The following is a 16,976-nucleotide window of genomic DNA, read 5'->3' on the forward strand; positions in this document are numbered from 1 at the left end:
GGGGGCTGGGCTCCGACTTGCACAAGTTAGAGCCTAAGGAGGAGCGCAGGCCGCTGACCCACATCTGGGGGGCCCCAGCTACTGACCTAAAGTGGTTGTACCCAGGGAAGAGCTTTGCAAGCCCTGGGAGGATTCCCAGCCTCCACCAGGGTGCAAAGCTCTGACTTGTCCAAGTGAGAGCCCCATGGGGCAGGGTCGGACTGGGGCATAAGAGTAGCTCAGGCATCAATGAAAAAGTAGCCCATACTCACAAACGACAATGTGTTACTTTTGTGACAAAATGCTTGAGTAGTACCAAAGGGGGAGTTTTTTGGAAAATTTTTCGCAAATTGGGTTTTTGAAAAATATATATGCTCAGTAATACTGGTCCGAACTACTAGCTGCACAGTGAAGAAACTCATCAAACTGTCCCACTTGTGCCGAAAAACTGACCCAGCCTAGCATGTTGAGCCTGCACTTTGGGCCTTGCCCTATTGCCTTGCAGGCAAGTCCGAGCCTGCCAGGAGGAGCTGCAGGAATGCATGGGTCCCTGCCCCTGGTCTGGGGTGCCAGCCACCCACACCAAGTGGCTTCCCTGATCCGAACCAAACCTTGGCAGGAGTCCCAGCCTTCTCTAGCATTGGGTTAGAGGTCCAGAAGGCCCTACAGGCCCACATGGATCACCACCCTCTCTCCGGTCCTCCAGCCACTGATTGAAGATGGCTGTACCTACCCTGGGCAGTTCTGCAAACACCATTCAGGGGAGCCAATCCCTGACTCATCTTATCCAAGGCTCCTACGAAGACTCCATGTGCGTACACCATGGTGGCATCAAGCACAGGCCGACCCAAAGAGCCTATCACGAGATGGGGCATGCAAAGCTAAGACTCCAAAGGTATGCCCACATGCATCTCAAGGAAAGAGGGGCCTCCATTCTAAGGAAGGAAACAGCAAGAAGCAAGCGCATGCTGGGTCTATGGCTTGGAATGAGCGGTATAGCCATATTGCCACGACAATGAGGATCTTGTTGGCAACAGGCAGTAGTAGAATCCACCATGTCTTGAGCATCAGTACAACTTACTATGAAACATGATTAGGGGTTAGCCTTAGATCAAAACCATTGTGATATGAAAACTCGAACATGCATACATTTTGGTAGCCCTCCGTTATTGTTATTTATTTATTTTATTTGTAATGCGCTGGAACTACGCCCTTAGGCATGGAAGCGCAGGACTAGGCAGACACACAGTAAACAAAAAGTGTCCTAGCTGTCAAGGGAGAATAAACTGGGAAAGATTATCATTCAAACAAGAAGGTCTTGAGTCTACGTTTGAATGATACCAAGGAGGAGCAGGATCTCAGATCCGGCGGCAGTGCATTCCAAAGGCGAGAAGCTGTCATTGGGAAGCATCCATCTAATACCATAGTCAATTTACCCTTTGGGGTCAGAAGGAGGACCTTGAGGTGCATCTAGATAGGAGCCATCCAAGCAGAGATGAAAGGTAGATTGGACTCTTTCCAAAGAGGCAAGAGTGTGCAATACACAGAGTGCGAAACACAATGCGTTTCCTAGTGGGAAACCAATGCAAGGATTTTCTTGCCACAGATACATGGGGCCTCATTACGAGGAAGGAGGTAACCATGCCGTTTTTGCGGCATGGCTACCTCCATTCCGGGTACTGGATCCGGGCTCCCTGAATGGGGAAGTACCGGGCCATTCCAACCTTGGAGGGCCTGATATTTCCCCATTCAGGGAACCTGGACCCGGTACATTCCCATTCCCATTTAAGCCCCCATAGGGCTCAATGGGAATGGGGAGCATGCTAACAACGGGCCCTTTAATGACGGGCCCGTTGTTAGCATGCTGGGCTGCTCGCGGGACCCGCTAAGGACGCCTGGTAAAACCATTGCGGGTCCCGTGAGCAGACCTCGTAATAGGGCGGTAAGGGGTTAACGGCATCCGGCACCGTTACCGGCGCCGTTAACCCCTTACCGCCCTCCTCATAATGAGGCCCATGGTCTGATTTATGCAGACCGCAGACCACTCTTACCGCATTGTTTTGAACCACCTGGAGGTGATTAAGTTCCCCCTTTCCCATGCCCTATAATAGGCTTGAGAAATAATCTAAACGGGACCCAATAATGGCCCAAGCCAGGGTGGCAAAACAGCTTGGGTCAAGAAAGGGGCGAATTTGCGCCAGGAGCTTGAGATAGTAAGAGGAGCGAGGAGCAAGAAACAAGATGGCTAACATGAGCTTTCATGCTCAACTCTTGATCCAAAATAACTCCTAGAGTCTTGACAATTGGAAGTGTTTTAAGAGAGCATTCAATCACTTTGAATGTGTGAAATGCAGGGTACGTGTTACAGAGATTGTAAGAGGTGCCGACAATCATAATTTCAGTTTTTGAGTTGTTGAGTGTTAAGCCATTAAATAGCATTCACCTATGTATGACATTATAGGTGGTGTTGATTGTCAGGGAGTCATCTGCATAATTAGTTGTGAGGGGAATGAGACGCTGGGAGTCATCTGCATAGTTTGCATTAATTACACCCTTGGATTCCAACAATTTGAAGAGAGGCAAGGTGAAAATATTGAGGAGCGTAGGTGACATACATGAACCCTGTGGGACACCACAGGGAAGTGCAAAGCCCTCTGTAAAGGCATCCTCACAGTAGATTATTGCCGTTCGATCAGCCAAAGAACCCAACTAGATGCTTCAAAAGAAAAGGCGGAAGATTCCTGAAGCCTGGTAACTAGTGTGGCATGGTCCACAAGATCGAATGCCACAGTCAGGTCCAGAAGCATCAAAAGAGTTGTTTGTCCTTTATCAAGATGTTGCAAGATCCAACAAGGTGGATTCTGTACTATGATGACATATGAAACATGGCTGTTTTGGGCTTAGAATATTATGATGGCTAAGAAAATCTTGTTTGTTGGTGGGCGATCTTATCCAAATATTTTCAGGAGAAAATGTGTGTTGGTTATGGGGCGATAGTTGACTGCCAAAGATGGATCCAATAAAGGTTTTTATAGCAGGGGGTGTGATCCATGCTTATTTGATAGAAGTGGGAACAAAGTTTTCAGAGAAGGATAGATTAACAAATGTACTAATCAAAGGGATAAGAAAGTGGGCACAAGATTTTACAATAGCCACAGGGCAAATGTCACCCTTACAATTGGCCGGCTTCAATTTTTCCAGAATATCCAAGATATCCACATCAGGCACTTTAGTGAAGACAAAAAGGGGTATATTATCATCCGGTCTTTCTGTGCTTAATATAGGATTGCTGTTTGATAAAGCATTCATGCCGACCAGGATGTCACTTCTGATGGTCCCAGTTTTAAGTCACATGGAATTCTGGATGTCCAAACACCATTTTGCATCCTTTGTGACTGAAGAAGGAGGTGGGCGTGGGTCTTGTAGTTCTTTCAAGATATTATACAGTTCTCTTGAGTTTGAAGATGCCCCCTTAATTCTCGTCTCATAAAACAATTTCTTGGACTCACAGATGGCCTGTTTATGAGTTTTGGCTGCCGTGGTGTAACAGTCCTTCTTCTCAAGAGAGAGGGATTGCTGCCATCTTTCGAAAGCCTTGTCTTTCAAAGATTTGAATTTCTGGATGTCTGACGAATACCACCGTTTTGATGGTTGCATCTTTACCAATCTTTGTTTTAATGGTGCAAGATTGTTCACAGCCACGGGCATCATATCATGGGCTGAAGCAATTTTTGAAGCGTAGTCCAAACAAGCGAGATTCTCTATCACAGGGGCAAAGAATGGGTGCATGGGAGTGGGAGTCAATTTACCTTTATTACGACACTTAACCTTCACTGGAGAGTTCCTCTTTTTTTCAGGTGGCAGGCTCTTAGGCAGCTGGAAGGAGATAAAAAAGTGGTCAGAAGAACTGCAGGGATTTGCTTTAAAGTTATCTAACACTAACCCATGGGAGGTCCCCCAATCCAGAATCCTATTGTCACTATGGGATGGTTGTTTCATATGTTGAAAGAAGGTTAAGCTCTCTAACGTAGCCTCAGTACATTTCGCCATGGTGTCATCAGGGTCATTATAGCCCAGGTTCAGATCCCCAAGTACAAGCACCTTAGAATGAGGTTTCAGTGAAGATGAAATCCAATCACTGAATTGGATAAGAAAATCCAGCATACTATGGGGAGGGCGACATATATGGGTTTCAGCCACCTAGTTTTGCTTGAGGCCAGGCCCATTTGTTATCGTAGAAAGAGATAATGACCCCCTCAACTATGTGATCGGGAAACCTGCTTTGCTGTGGGACCCGGCTAAAAGTGCCTCCACAGGTATGCAGGGGAACTTTGCACCTCAGTGCGATGATTCTTTGAAACTCCCATTCATCCTCGAATCAGAAATTACAGCTGTAAAGTCTTGGTTGCCTTTACAAAGAAAACTCTCTATTACTTTTTTGCTAGAATGTGACTGTTCATTGAGATTCAAAGTGTCAGCCGGCAGCACCATTAAAGGTCCCTGATGTACATCCTGCAGTAAACGATGGATGAACACACAGGTTAGGGGCACTCACTGTTAGCCATTAAACCCTGCTTCAAGCTATGCCAATCACACAAATGAATTATCCTATGTTATGCCAAGGGGTGTTCCATCACTTTGAAAAACCTCTAAAGAACTCCCTTTCAAGACATCTTTGAGGCACCCTGCTTACTGCCAAGGTGAAGAATGTTGTATGTCCTTTCTGAAAAAGTCATCTTCCCGATAGTCCCCAAGATTAGTGGGACCTTCTGTCTTGCAGGAGGACATTCTGAGTATGCTTCTATGTTGTAAGCTCAAGTGACTAGGAAACTCTATGTGGCTCATGTTGGTTAAGTTTGTAATTTGACGGCGGGGAGCCGTTACTTTTGCACTACAACGTAAACCTCTCCCCACCACCACATTTCCGTCATTTGCACCACTCAAAAGTGCAGGGCAGATGACATGTAGGCCACCTTTTGAGCTGCATTTTTGCACTACAGCCATGCAAAGTGGATAAAGACTGCCTGGCATGCTCGAATGGTTAGCGGTGTTCACAATGAAAAATAAACGCTCTCCAACAGACAGCATTTACAATGGATTCCTATGGGATCCACCTGTTCTATGCTGCTGTATAAAGCTGGCAGGACCCCCATACGAATCTCCAGCATTTGCGCTGGCATGAAAATCCATGCCTGCGAAAATGCTGGAGCATTTGGATGGCAGAAAGGAAGGGACACGGCGGAATCACATGTTGAGTTCCGACCCTCCTCTGTGCCACACAAATGAATGAAAAATAGCTGTGCCATTAATGCAAGGCGTAAAAGTCTTACACCCCAAGGACTGCATCTCTCCTGTGCTAAAAACTCTCCACTGGCCCCCGGTTGCTGCACGGATTACATTCAAATCCCTCTGCATCATCCATGAGGCTGTCTGGGGCATGAGGCCATGCTATCTGCAACGTTCTCTTACTAAATACTCTCCTTCCAGACCTCTAAGGTGCTCTGGCACCAACTCTCTGTTTGTAAAGCGTTTGTTTTGTTAAACAGAGTGCCAGAGACCAATCACTTTCTTCAGCTGGCTCTCTCTTATGGAATAGCCTCCCCCTTCCTCTTCATCTTGAGCAGGACTTCCTCAAATTCTGGAAGCTCCTCAAGACTTTCCTTTTCACCTCCTCCTTCCCTTCTTCCCTCCTCTGCTAATCTCACAGTCACTGTGATTGGTGGCCAGAGCCTTTATATATCCTTCGGGGACCAGGTCTTCCATATCCAATTGCACCATCCTCTGCCTATCTCGCAGCACTTGCCTCGGCAACCACCGTCCTCAATCCCGGGAGGATAGCTCAGCAGCAACGTGCTCGCTTTGGAAACAAGACGATACGAAGCAACACAGGTTCGATTCCCCAGGTCCGCGCTTAGAAACCTCCAGGTATTAAGCGTGTTATAAATACACAACTAAGATATATTCCTGTAACAGTGCCTCAATGCCCCCGGGCTGTGTGAGTGCTTTAAAAATGCAAATAAATAAAATAAAAAAAATTTAAAAAATCAATCCTATACGCTTGCACTTTCTACCCAATGTGGCTTCAGGCCGCACAGCACTTACCATTCTATGCAATTCTCTGTTGCTCACCCATGAGCACGGACATTCCAAAACGTACCCCCACTTCCCCTCTTCTCGCTGCACTTGCACGTTCTGAACCCTCACAAGACATAGTAGGTTTGTCTTCATCTTTCATTGTATTCATTGTTTTCAATCCCACGTTCCCTCCCTGTTGCCTTGTGGTCGCTTTGAAACAGAATTGACCTACTGTATAAAACGAAGGCACAATAAATAAATAAATAAACATGCGGTACACATGGACACGTTTCAGTGTTGTCTTTTGGTGATCATACGGCCCCTCCCGCCTCCGAAATCCTCTTGACTCGGTTTAAATTAATATACAAAGCAAGTCCTATAAACTATAAATACGTATAGAGGACAGGAAAGCCCTCACAGATTCGTGCGGTCTCTGATGCTGTGGAGAGATGAGCTCTGGGAATCCTGCAGCCCCCGCGGGTCACCGACTTGAGGAATTCAAAGCATTCCTGAAAAGCGAGCACTGCTGCCCCAGAGCAGGCTGCGCAGCTGCACACTGTGCCTCAGCCCCCCACTGGTCCCCCCTCCCCCCCACACGTCTGCCAAAACTGGTAGCCCTTAGAAACCGGAGAAATACCAAAAACACACAGCCCTGGACACTGACATAATATGCCTGGGAGCCTTGCTCCTGGCAGCTGCTCGCTGCAGCGTGACGGAACGGCCCGGAAACCGGGGCCCTGGGATTTCCACCGCACGGGCTGATTGCAGCCAGATGTGCGAGCTCTGGCGAATCGGGAATCCCTGCCACTCGCCAGACGCGACCGCTCCGCGCCGCCGCAGAATACATGATGCACATATAAAAGGCTGCACCTAAACACAAAGTTCCGCCGTGTGAATGTTCTGGGGGGTTGTGGAGCGCTCGGTCGCCGTTCGCACACACTCTTGGCGCAGGAATGATCTATGTGACAAAGGGCGGGTACCACCAACCGGCTGCCAGAAATGGTTCGTGTGACGAGAAATGGCAACTTTTGGATTGTTTCGTGAATTCGACGGGACACCTGATGACGGGATTGTTGGGCGTTGTGTTTTTATACAAGATGTGGGGTATAAAGGGCAGCGTCTGTGGGACAGGGGAGCAGTGCCAGGTTCCCCCGCTGATCGCGCAGTGTGATCGTGAGCGAATCACTGTAGCTCGTTGCGAGTACAGGTCTGGGCGCAAGAAATAAAACGCAGTAGGTGTGAACATTTGTTAAAGCAGCAGCCGTGCCAATTACGATTGGAACTAAATAGTGAAAAAATACAGAGGATGGGCTAATTATTACTTGGCTAATAGTGATGGAATTATTTCCCAGAGAAAGGTAATTACGTTCCTTTTTTCATACTGCTACCTTAGGGCCACTGTGCACTCCTTTTTTTCCCAAACCACTTCAGTACCTCTTTCCTCCAGTCAATCATTCGCCGACCGGCCCTCGAGCTGGAGCATTTCGGAAATAAGCTCAATGCCCGACGCTGAAACGGATGAACTGCGCTGTCTGGTGACAGGCAGCGTCGCTCAGCTAGGCTTGACCCGAGACGCGCCGCGCACTCACCTTCTCCCGCACTGGCGACGCCGGCTCTGGGGTCTGGGCCTCGAGGAGTGCCCTGCTGCTCCGAGGGGTTCCAGGTGTGCCACGCTGGCCCCACGTCTCGAAGGGAGCCCGGCGCTGACTCAGCGTTCCCGCAGCTGGAGCCCGGCGCTTCTAGTCCAGCCCAAGTGGCAGCGGAGCAGCAGAGCTGACTGACGCGGCAGCCAGGGAAGAGCGGGCTCGCAATTAACCCCTTTGTCGCTGCGCATCTTCTCCCAGAGCACACGGAGCCCACCATCCCCCAGCCCCACCAACAGCCCCCACCGAAATTGGGTGAGGGGGGGGGGGGGGAAGAAATGGGAAGCAGTCGCCGTGGCGGTATACAATCTTATTACTGAGCCGTGCCACAAAATGTGCTATTAGTTGTATGAGAACACCGATAAATACGTCTATAAAAGTTCTGGTGTTGCGAGAACTGCAGATTTAATTGTCGATAATAAAAGTTTTGGTGTCCACGGAATTTGAAAATGTAGCAGAGCCACACTGAGAGCTGTTAATGGGCTCTTAGTAATGGCGTTACTCCCGAAGTGAGATTTATCTTAGCCTTTTTCAAAATAGTATACTTATTTGGGAGATGATTGAACTGCGGTCCTCGGAAAAAAAGAGATTTTGGACGAGGTAACAAGATTTGTTCAAGCGGGGATCCCGAAATATAATCCGACCTCGCTTGTATGAGGTGGGTCCCGAGTTCAATTCCCGGCCTCTCGATCAAAACATAAAAAAAAAAAAACAAACAAACAATAGAAATCCGACCCCAAATTTCTCACATAAGATCCATGACATTGGTGTGCGACCCACAAATGACCTCACGCCCAATGGAGTTGCCTAATCCGAGTAAAGAAATTAGCTAGCCCATAAGCAATAATAATATTTAGGTATGGGACATGACATTACTTGGGAGCCATGACATATCTGCACATGGAATTACACTATGAGTTACAGGTGTGCAACTAGGCAAACATTTCTGAGGAGGGAGGCTAATCATTTCAAATGTGAGAGGGACTAACTTTAGAGATTACGGGGAGGGGCAAACTTGTGTGGGTGCATCTAACTTCTTTACATATTCTAATGAGACTATTCCAGTGCAGCTTAAATGTTACAAGCTGTTAACTCGCTCTGTGACTGAAGATGAAGGCTGAAGATCGTCAGAGCTGGCAGCAACTCCATTTTATCAACATCCACCTGGATGCTTCCTGTCCGTCCGCCGGACTCTTTCGTGACCTTTGCGACTCTCTCGCACTCTCTATTCTCCCCTCTGGCCCGACTCACTCTGCAGGGCACACTCTGGATGTTCTGATCTCTTCAGACCTTCCCCTTTCATCCCCTCTGACCACTCCTCTCTCCTGGAGTGACCACCTTGTCCTTTCCTCCCAGCTCACCCTCTCTACCCCTCAGGCCAAGCCAACCTCAGCACTGGCACCTACCTTCTCGGTTATCCGACCCATGAAGTGCGTGTCAGTTGAGGCTTTCACCGCCCCTTTCTCCCCCTCCCTCCCCCTTTGGCTGACTCACACCCTGACGCAGCCCTTTCCATGCTCCACTCTGCTATCTCTGATACTCTTGATGTTCTTCTCCCTGTCATGAGGATCCGCTTGAAGCCAAAAGCCAAGTGCAACTCTTGGTACGATTCAGACCTTGTCACCCTTAAACACAAGTGTAGGGCGGCTGAGAGGAAATGGCGTGCCTCTGGTACATCCTCAGACAAACTGGCGTGCCGCCTGCTCCAAAGGCAATACCGGCTCTCTGTCCACACCAAGAAGAGAGCCCTCATCCAAGCCTGTGTCTCTGCGGCATCTAACAATTCGGCCAAACTCTTTAAAATCTGCAAGGAGCTGGTCAATCCTGCTGCAGTCTCTACCTCTCCTGTCCCCTCCCAGGCCCTTTGCATGGTTCTGGCTTCTCATTTCATCTCGAAAACTCAGGACATCCTGTCCTCTCTCTCTTCTTCTCCTCCTCCTCCTCCTCCTTCTACTGCCTGCTCCTCCTCTGGTCCTTCTTCAGCCACCTCTCCTCCCTGTTTCTCTGCCTTTCCCCTGTTCTCCTCAGACAAGGTTTCTAGACACGTCTGATCTATGAAAGTCTCGCCGAAATAGGTTCACCCCGTTCCTCCAAAACCATCAAGGACAACATTGACACCCTGGCTCCTGCTCTAGCTTATTTCTGCAACCACTCCCTCGCCACTGGAGTCTTCCCTTACCCCCTGAAGCACTCCCTTGTGCACCCACTTCTTAAGAAACCCTCTGCCGACCCTTCCTGCCCGGCAAACTATCGTCCTATCTCCATCACTCTTTTCCTGGGCAAACTCCTGGAAAAGCTGGCCATCTCTCAGGTTAATCTTCACTCTGAATCTGTTGGCTATCAAGTGGCACAGCTTTGACATCCTTGCAGATCTTGCTAACGCACAGATCTTGCTAACGCAGGTTCGAATCCCGGCAGGGCCAAACTCAGCCTTTCATCCTTCCGAGGTCGATAAATGTGCGCCTGAACATCTGTGAAGACCTGCTCTCCAACCTCGATTCCAGCACCCCCTGTATCCTCATCTTACTTGATCTCTCTTCTGCCTTTGACACAGTCAACCATGCCACCCAGCTCAACCGTCTCTGTGATAACCTAGGTATCATCGATTAGGCCCTGTCTTGGCTTATCTTCCTCTCCGATTGACCCTCCCAGGTCCAACTTGGGTCCTTCCTCTATCTCTATCGCTACCTGACCTGTGATGTTCCCAGGGGTCTAATCTCTGTCCCTGGCTGTTCAACCAATACCTGGCACTTCTTGCCCACCGCATTGCTGCTCTCTGCCCCAACTTTCAGTGCTTGAGACTCAGCTCATTTTCAGGCTCCCTTCAGCCACCTCTTCTCCTTCTCTCATCTTTGACTGTCTGTCCGCCAGTGCCGCCAATGATCTCTGTCTTAATGCCAATAAGACAGAGATTCTCCATATCGGCACACCTGCTCCCTCCTTTCCTGTCACTCTCTGGCCGGCCTCTCTTGGCCCTCTTCCTGCTCCCACCTGTGAGGCTAAAAACCTCAGGGTCATCTTTGACTCCACACTTTCCTTCTCTCCTCACATCTCTGACGTCTCTAAGAAGTCACACTACCAGCTGCACCTCCTCAGAAGTATTCCTCCTTTCCTCTCCTTCCCCCAGAAGCTCACTGTCACCAGAGATCTGGTTCTCTCTAGGCTGCACTACTGCAACAGCCTCTTTCTAAATCTGCCTGCCTTTACTCTCCGCCCTCTGCAACTCATCCAAAACAGGACTGCGAGACAATCGTATCTCTCCAGGACTGAAATATCTGCACTGGCTCCCAGTGGCGGCGAGGTTTAAGTTCAAACCCCTCTGCATTGTTCACAAGGCCTTCTGGTGCCTGGGACCTCAATATCTTCAACTCTCTCTTCCTAAATATCTTCCTTCTCGAGCTCTTCGTTCTTCGCTCATCCGCCTCCAACACCCTCAGGGTTAGTCGCTTCTCCAAGCAGCGAGTTGGTGGTAGATCTCTTTCTTCTGCTGGGTCCTCCCTCTGGAACAGCCTCCCTGCCTCTCTGAAACATTAGGAGAACCATCTGTGGTTCCGGAAGCACTCCAATACCTTCCTCTTTGCTTCTGCTTTCTCTCCTCCTCTCCCCTGCTGATATCCTGGCTGAATCTGATACTGCACTGGCTACCCTCTGATCTCGGGCCCAGGTCCCCCCGCCAGTTGCACACCTGCACTGCCCCCTGGCAATCCTTGCACTCAGGGACTGTTTCTGTATCCCTACAGCCCCTACTAGCACTTGACATCTGATGTCCGCACTTTTATTTATTGTCTTTATTTATTTTATTGTTATCCTATGCACTGCACTGCCCCCTCCCCTTTCCCCCTGCACTTTTCCCCTACCCCTCCCTTGCACTTGCGCGATCTCAATGTCACCTGGCCTATTATGATCGTTGTCTCTCTCTTCCCTCCTGTTAAATGCTGTTTTTTTACATGCGCTGGTCTTAATGTCCCTTGAACCTGCACTGTATTTGCTTGTACTACATTTTCGGGCTCTGCATTGAACCTCAAATCTAGGTGTGCCTTGGAACCTGCACTATATTTGCTTGTACTGCATTTTAGGGTTCTCCATTGAATCTCAAATCTCGGTGTGCCTTGGATCTTTCACTGTATTTGTTTGTACTGCATTTTAGGGCTCTGCATTGAATCTCAAATGTATGTGTGCGTGGGAACCTACACTGTATTTGCTTGTACTGTATTTTAGGGCTCTGCTTTACAAGTTGTTTAATAACCTCTACAACCTGAAATAGATGCCCTCTCTTGACTCTTGCTGGTTTACATTGCTGCTCTTCTCTGCTGCTGTTGGCTGCCAGGCCGGCTGGTTAGTTATGTCATGCACTGAAAAACTCTTCCCCTCTCCCTCGACTGTGGACCTCCGAGATCCCACCCAACCCCAACCCCCCATACTCCTCCTCGCCCCTATGGCACTCTCCATTTCTCCGATCTATTCTTAACTTCTTCGCCATCACCTATCCTCTCTCTATCATGAAGTCTAGCAGGAAGAAACTTAAGAAGGCTCTCCTGGTCTCCAACCTTGGCCTGCCCATTGCCGATACCTATGTCAATGCTTCCTCCAGACTCACTGTCACTGACATTCTCTTTGCCGTTCCTTCTCATAACCTATGGACTCCCCTTATCGTCTCCATCCTCTCTCCTTTCTCCAACTCACCCATTAATGGTGGGACCAGATGGGAAGTGCTCTTGGCACACTTCTCATCACCAGGTGCATCATCAATGTCTATCAAAATGTCACTATCATGGCACAGGGTTCTCGGCCCTACCTCCTCCTTCTTGACAGGTGGCTACCGTCTCTTATCAATGTCTCACTACCTCCTTACTGTCTTTCATTCCTCCTTCTCCCACCCCTTGTTGGTGGTACCCTGCCCCTGTACCCCCTTCAAAACACCTTTTAAAGGGGGCAAAAAGCTGCACTTAGCTACCCCCAATTCTCACTTCGCTTTCAAACACTCCTCTGAAATCTGTTTCCTCCTTGAAAACCTTGACCTCGACGTCCTGGTTCTCACTGAGCCGTGGTTCAAGGCCATCTCCGTCACTGCTTTCGACACTCTTCTCCCTGAAGGCTACAATATCCTATCCAATCCCAGAGCCACCCAGTCTGGGGGCGGAGTGGCCCTAATTTACCCTGAGTGGGTTCTGGCCACCATCATCCATCATTCCCACTGAATCCTACTCCTCTTTTGAATGCCTCATCTGTAGGCTATCATTTTCTCCTTCCCTCTCCCTCACTCTCGCCACTGTGTTTTCTGCCCTGGCTTATTCCTGTCTATCCTACCTTCCCATTCCCCTTGCCCTCTCCCTCTACCCCCCACATCAATCCACTGCAGGATTTGTCTTGATACACTATTGCTCTACCATCACCTGTTGTTGCAAATGCTTGATTTGGATTTATGGACTCATTTGACTCATGGTGCCTCTCCTGTCTCTAGCCTCATGCCGGACTCATGGTGATCCTGTATCATGATGTGCCCATCTTCCTCCTGAATCCTGTCTTGCATTTGCTGTTCCCTACCACACTTTGTGTTATTACCCACTTCTGCAACTGTATTGTCTCTCCTTTCTTGCTTCACCACTCCTTTTCATTGCTTACTCTTGTTCTCTCCTTTTCTCCCTTTCTTCCTTCTCCCTCTCTTTCTTCTCCCCCGTCCCTCTCTTACTCTATGCACTTGCTGTATCAGAACTGTCCTCGGCCATAGTATGATAGATACATTGTTTGTCTCCACCCCCCTACGTCTCATTTCTGTTCCTCCCCCTTCCTCTCAAGCACTATCTGAAATGTTGTCAGGCCTAGTACGTTAGTCGCCTGTCTGTTCCCATTCTCTTCCCGCTCACCTCCTCCCTTCCTTTCTGTGTCTTAGCTCTTGCACTATCTGACTTGTTGCCTGGCTGAGTACGATAGTTAATTTCACATTTTTATTGTTCAAGGCCTTGTCACAATGTTCACTGTTTGTATTTTTCCCTTTTTCCCTCCCTTGCCTTGAAGCGCTTTGAAACACATTGTGTATAGGCGCTAGTCATATAAACGATCATATCATATCACTATCTACAGGCCCCATGGACCTACCCCCCTCTTCCTCACAGAATGAGTGGACCTCTCTTCCTCTCTTCTGGCCTCCTCCCCCAAACTTCTCTTCCTTGGGGACTTCAACATCCACCTGGACTTCCCCTGAATTGGCCACTGTACTCTTTCGTGAATCTCTTTCCCTCAAAAATCTGCCCTGTGGCCCAAACGACTCTGCCGGCCACACCTTGGATGCCCTCCTCTCATCAGACACCCCTCTCTCCAACCCTCTAACTACTACTCTCTCCTAGTCTGCCCACTCTCTCCTCCCTGCCCACCTTGGTCTCCCTGGACCCCTGACAACGCCTTTGCCCGCACTGCCAGTCTCCTTCTCCGTCATTCGACCGATGAAGCATGTGTCAGTCGCCTCATTTGCCAGCACCTTCATCCCTCCACCTTCCGCTACGTCTGACTCTCCATCCGACTCTGCATTGGGTTTCCTCCATCTCTCCATCTCCAACACTCTGGACATCCTTGCCCCTGTCATGAGGATCCGCATGAAGCTGGGCTCCAAATGCAAGTCTTGGTATGACTTCGACTTGGCAGCTTTGAAATGCAAGTGCAAAGCTGCTGAGTGGAAGTGGCAGACATCAAGTTCATCCTCTGACAAACTGGCCTGCCTCCTGCTCTAAAGGTAATATCGTCTCGCCATCCTCTCCAAGAAGAGGGATCATGTCCAAGCCTGAATCACCGGGGCCACCAACAACACGACTGAACTTTTCAAAATCTGCAAAAAACTGGCCAATCCTACAGCAGTATCCTCCTCTTCTCTTCCCTCCCAGGCCCTCTGCACTGGCCACCCACTTTTCCACCAAAACTCAGGACATCTTGTCCTCACTGTCATTGTCTCCCCTCCCCCTCTTTCCTCCCTTGGCCTCCCCCTCTCCCCTCTTACTGTCCTCCTTCTCTCCCATTGCACCAAATGAAGTCTCTAGAGTAGATATTAAATACATCACAAACAGCAGATAAAATCAAAAATAAAATTGGGATAAAAAGAAACAGAATAATAACAAAACAAACATAAAATCTTTGGAAAGAACCAAATCCTTCTACAAAACTTGGCTAAATATAAAAGAAAAATTGTGACAATTTATGTGCCACATATTGAAGTAATTAATCATGGTCATGACTCATTATTTCCACTAAAAGTATAGTATCATAAAGTAAGTCTCTTCTTGATTGCTCAGTCAAAACAATATATCACACATTAATTCTGCACAACCTAAGCAAATTTTTAAAACACAAGACCCATCCCAAGTGAGGCGTTTCCTATGCATTCAGGTAAGACCACCGAACTTGAAAGCCCTTACAATTCTGGTCCAAGTGGAGACACAAAATTCGATTTCAATTTTATAGCCGCTAGAACATTATGGGTGGCAATACGGATACTTATTGAGTTAGTGGATAATATTACCGCCCACCGGGTGTCAGGAGGTATCGCACTAAAATAAGATATGTGTGATTCAAAATGTTTTCTTCGTAAATCATTTACAGCCGGGAATTCGGTTATAATATGTTTAAGGGTTTCTTTGACCGCCATATCCTGACAGAAGGCACAGTAGTTCTCCTTCCACAGCAACAACCTCCTTCTAACCAAAATGTCAGGAGTGGGGAAATAGGTTGAACCGCAGACGTAAGATAGTTGCTCTTACTTGTGGAGACAGAGATTGGTTTAGGTATGGAGCCAAAACTTTGAGTCTTTTATGTTCAAAGGCCAGTACTTGAAAATCTTTATACGATAGGCACTCTGTTCTCGTGTTAATCCAATCCGATCAGAAACATTTTTCTTTTGCTCGAGTTGGATTTACAATGAGGGCTTCCAAAGACAGATCGGCTCTAGCCAGGATATTATAAATATACGAGACCCAAGTTTTAACAAATGAATGTTCAGAGGTCAACATATAGATGGATAATGTGGCAAGTATGTTATCAGGTCTTACAAAAGTCAAACACTTGCGAAACAAGGCACAAAGCCTCCAATGATATTCCGCACTGAAGGATGTCAGACCCAGTTCATGTTTTAGCCAGGGACCAGGTACGCATTGAGGGAGTTGTAAAACACCTCTCCAATATTTCGCCTCTAACTTGTGCAGAATAATAGGAGATACAATGTTTTTGGTCTCAAGGCCATTAAATATAGTTGGCAGTACATTTTGTCTCCAGTAGGTAATTGCGGGCCTGATGGTAAATTTACCAAATTTGTACAGAATGATCTTTGTCTGGGAGATAGCGGACATGATCTTATGGTCTAAGGTCCTGGAGTGCGAGTCAATGGAGGTTGAACCATCAAATAGAATTCCTAGGTAAAGGTACGTTGGGACCACATTCCCTATCCTGTTGTTAATTTTCCACTCAAATTGTGTTCGTCTAGATGGCCTCGGAGCGTAAATGACAACTTGTGTTTTGTTTAAATTAATTATTAGCTCATGTGCGTCCAAATATGCATTTAGAGCAGATAGTCATTTCTGCAGGCCTATCAGCATTTTGGAGACCAACAGCAGGTCATCTGCGTACCAAAGGGCTTTAATGCTTATACCATTCATTTTTGGCGAGTCCGAAGCTACCTGAAGAAAGGTCTGACTCACATCATGGATGAAAAAATAAAAAATGGCTGAGGCCAGGACACAGCCCTGTTTCAAGCCCCTAAAAGTTGGTATCGCCGCTGATAGTAAGCCAAGTATAGATAACCGCACCATTATGGTTGTTGACGAATGTAGGGCATAAATAATATCGCACACTGTAGCTTTTCCATTAATTTAATTCTAGAGACTGAGTCAAAGGCTGTATGTAGATCAACATAAGCAAAGTATAACAGTTGTTTTGTTGATTGGGCCTGAGCTTTTAAGGCATTAAGAGTCAGCAGATTAATAGTCGTTCTTAAACCTGCCATGAACCCAGTCTGACAGGGATCCCGTCGCTTGCAGCTCTCAGTCCAAAGGGAGAAATTTCTCAATACTAGTCGAGCAAAGATCTTCCCTGGAGCGTCGAGCAATGCAATGGGGCGATAACTTGCAGGTGATTCCCTATCACCCTTCTTAAAAATTGGTACAAGTAGGGAGGACTGCCATGAAGTTGGAATTTTTTTGGAGAGAATAATTTGATGGAATATGTTGTTCAGTATCGCGGGAATTATTCTGCAGGGGAAACCCCACACTTTGGTGATATTCCCTCCTACTACATGAGGAT

The 16,976-nt window shown here is 47.8% G+C and overlaps 1 protein-coding gene across 4 annotated transcripts in view; it reads right to left on the reverse strand.

The window, feature by feature from the left end:
* Window positions 1-16,976, reverse strand: part of SPATS2L (spermatogenesis associated serine rich 2 like) — a 225,802-nt gene that overhangs the window by 122,275 nt on the left and 86,551 nt on the right. For 2 of the 4 annotated variants that reach the window (XM_069615792.1, XM_069615793.1), the window contains exon 1: window positions 7,644-7,860. The exons of 1 other annotated variant lie outside the window; for it this stretch is intronic. The gene's annotated coding sequence lies outside the window, so the exon portion shown is untranslated. Of the gene's footprint in view, window positions 1-3,788; window positions 3,856-7,643; window positions 7,861-16,976 lie in introns of those variants that run through there. One more of the 4 variants, XM_069615795.1, reaches the window with a different exon arrangement.

Source organism: Ambystoma mexicanum, chromosome 9 (assembly GCF_040938575.1).
Source record: "Ambystoma mexicanum isolate Mex_15411 chromosome 9, UKY_AmexF1_1, whole genome shotgun sequence".
In the NCBI taxonomy this organism is placed as follows: Eukaryota; Metazoa; Chordata; class Amphibia; order Caudata; family Ambystomatidae; genus Ambystoma; species Ambystoma mexicanum.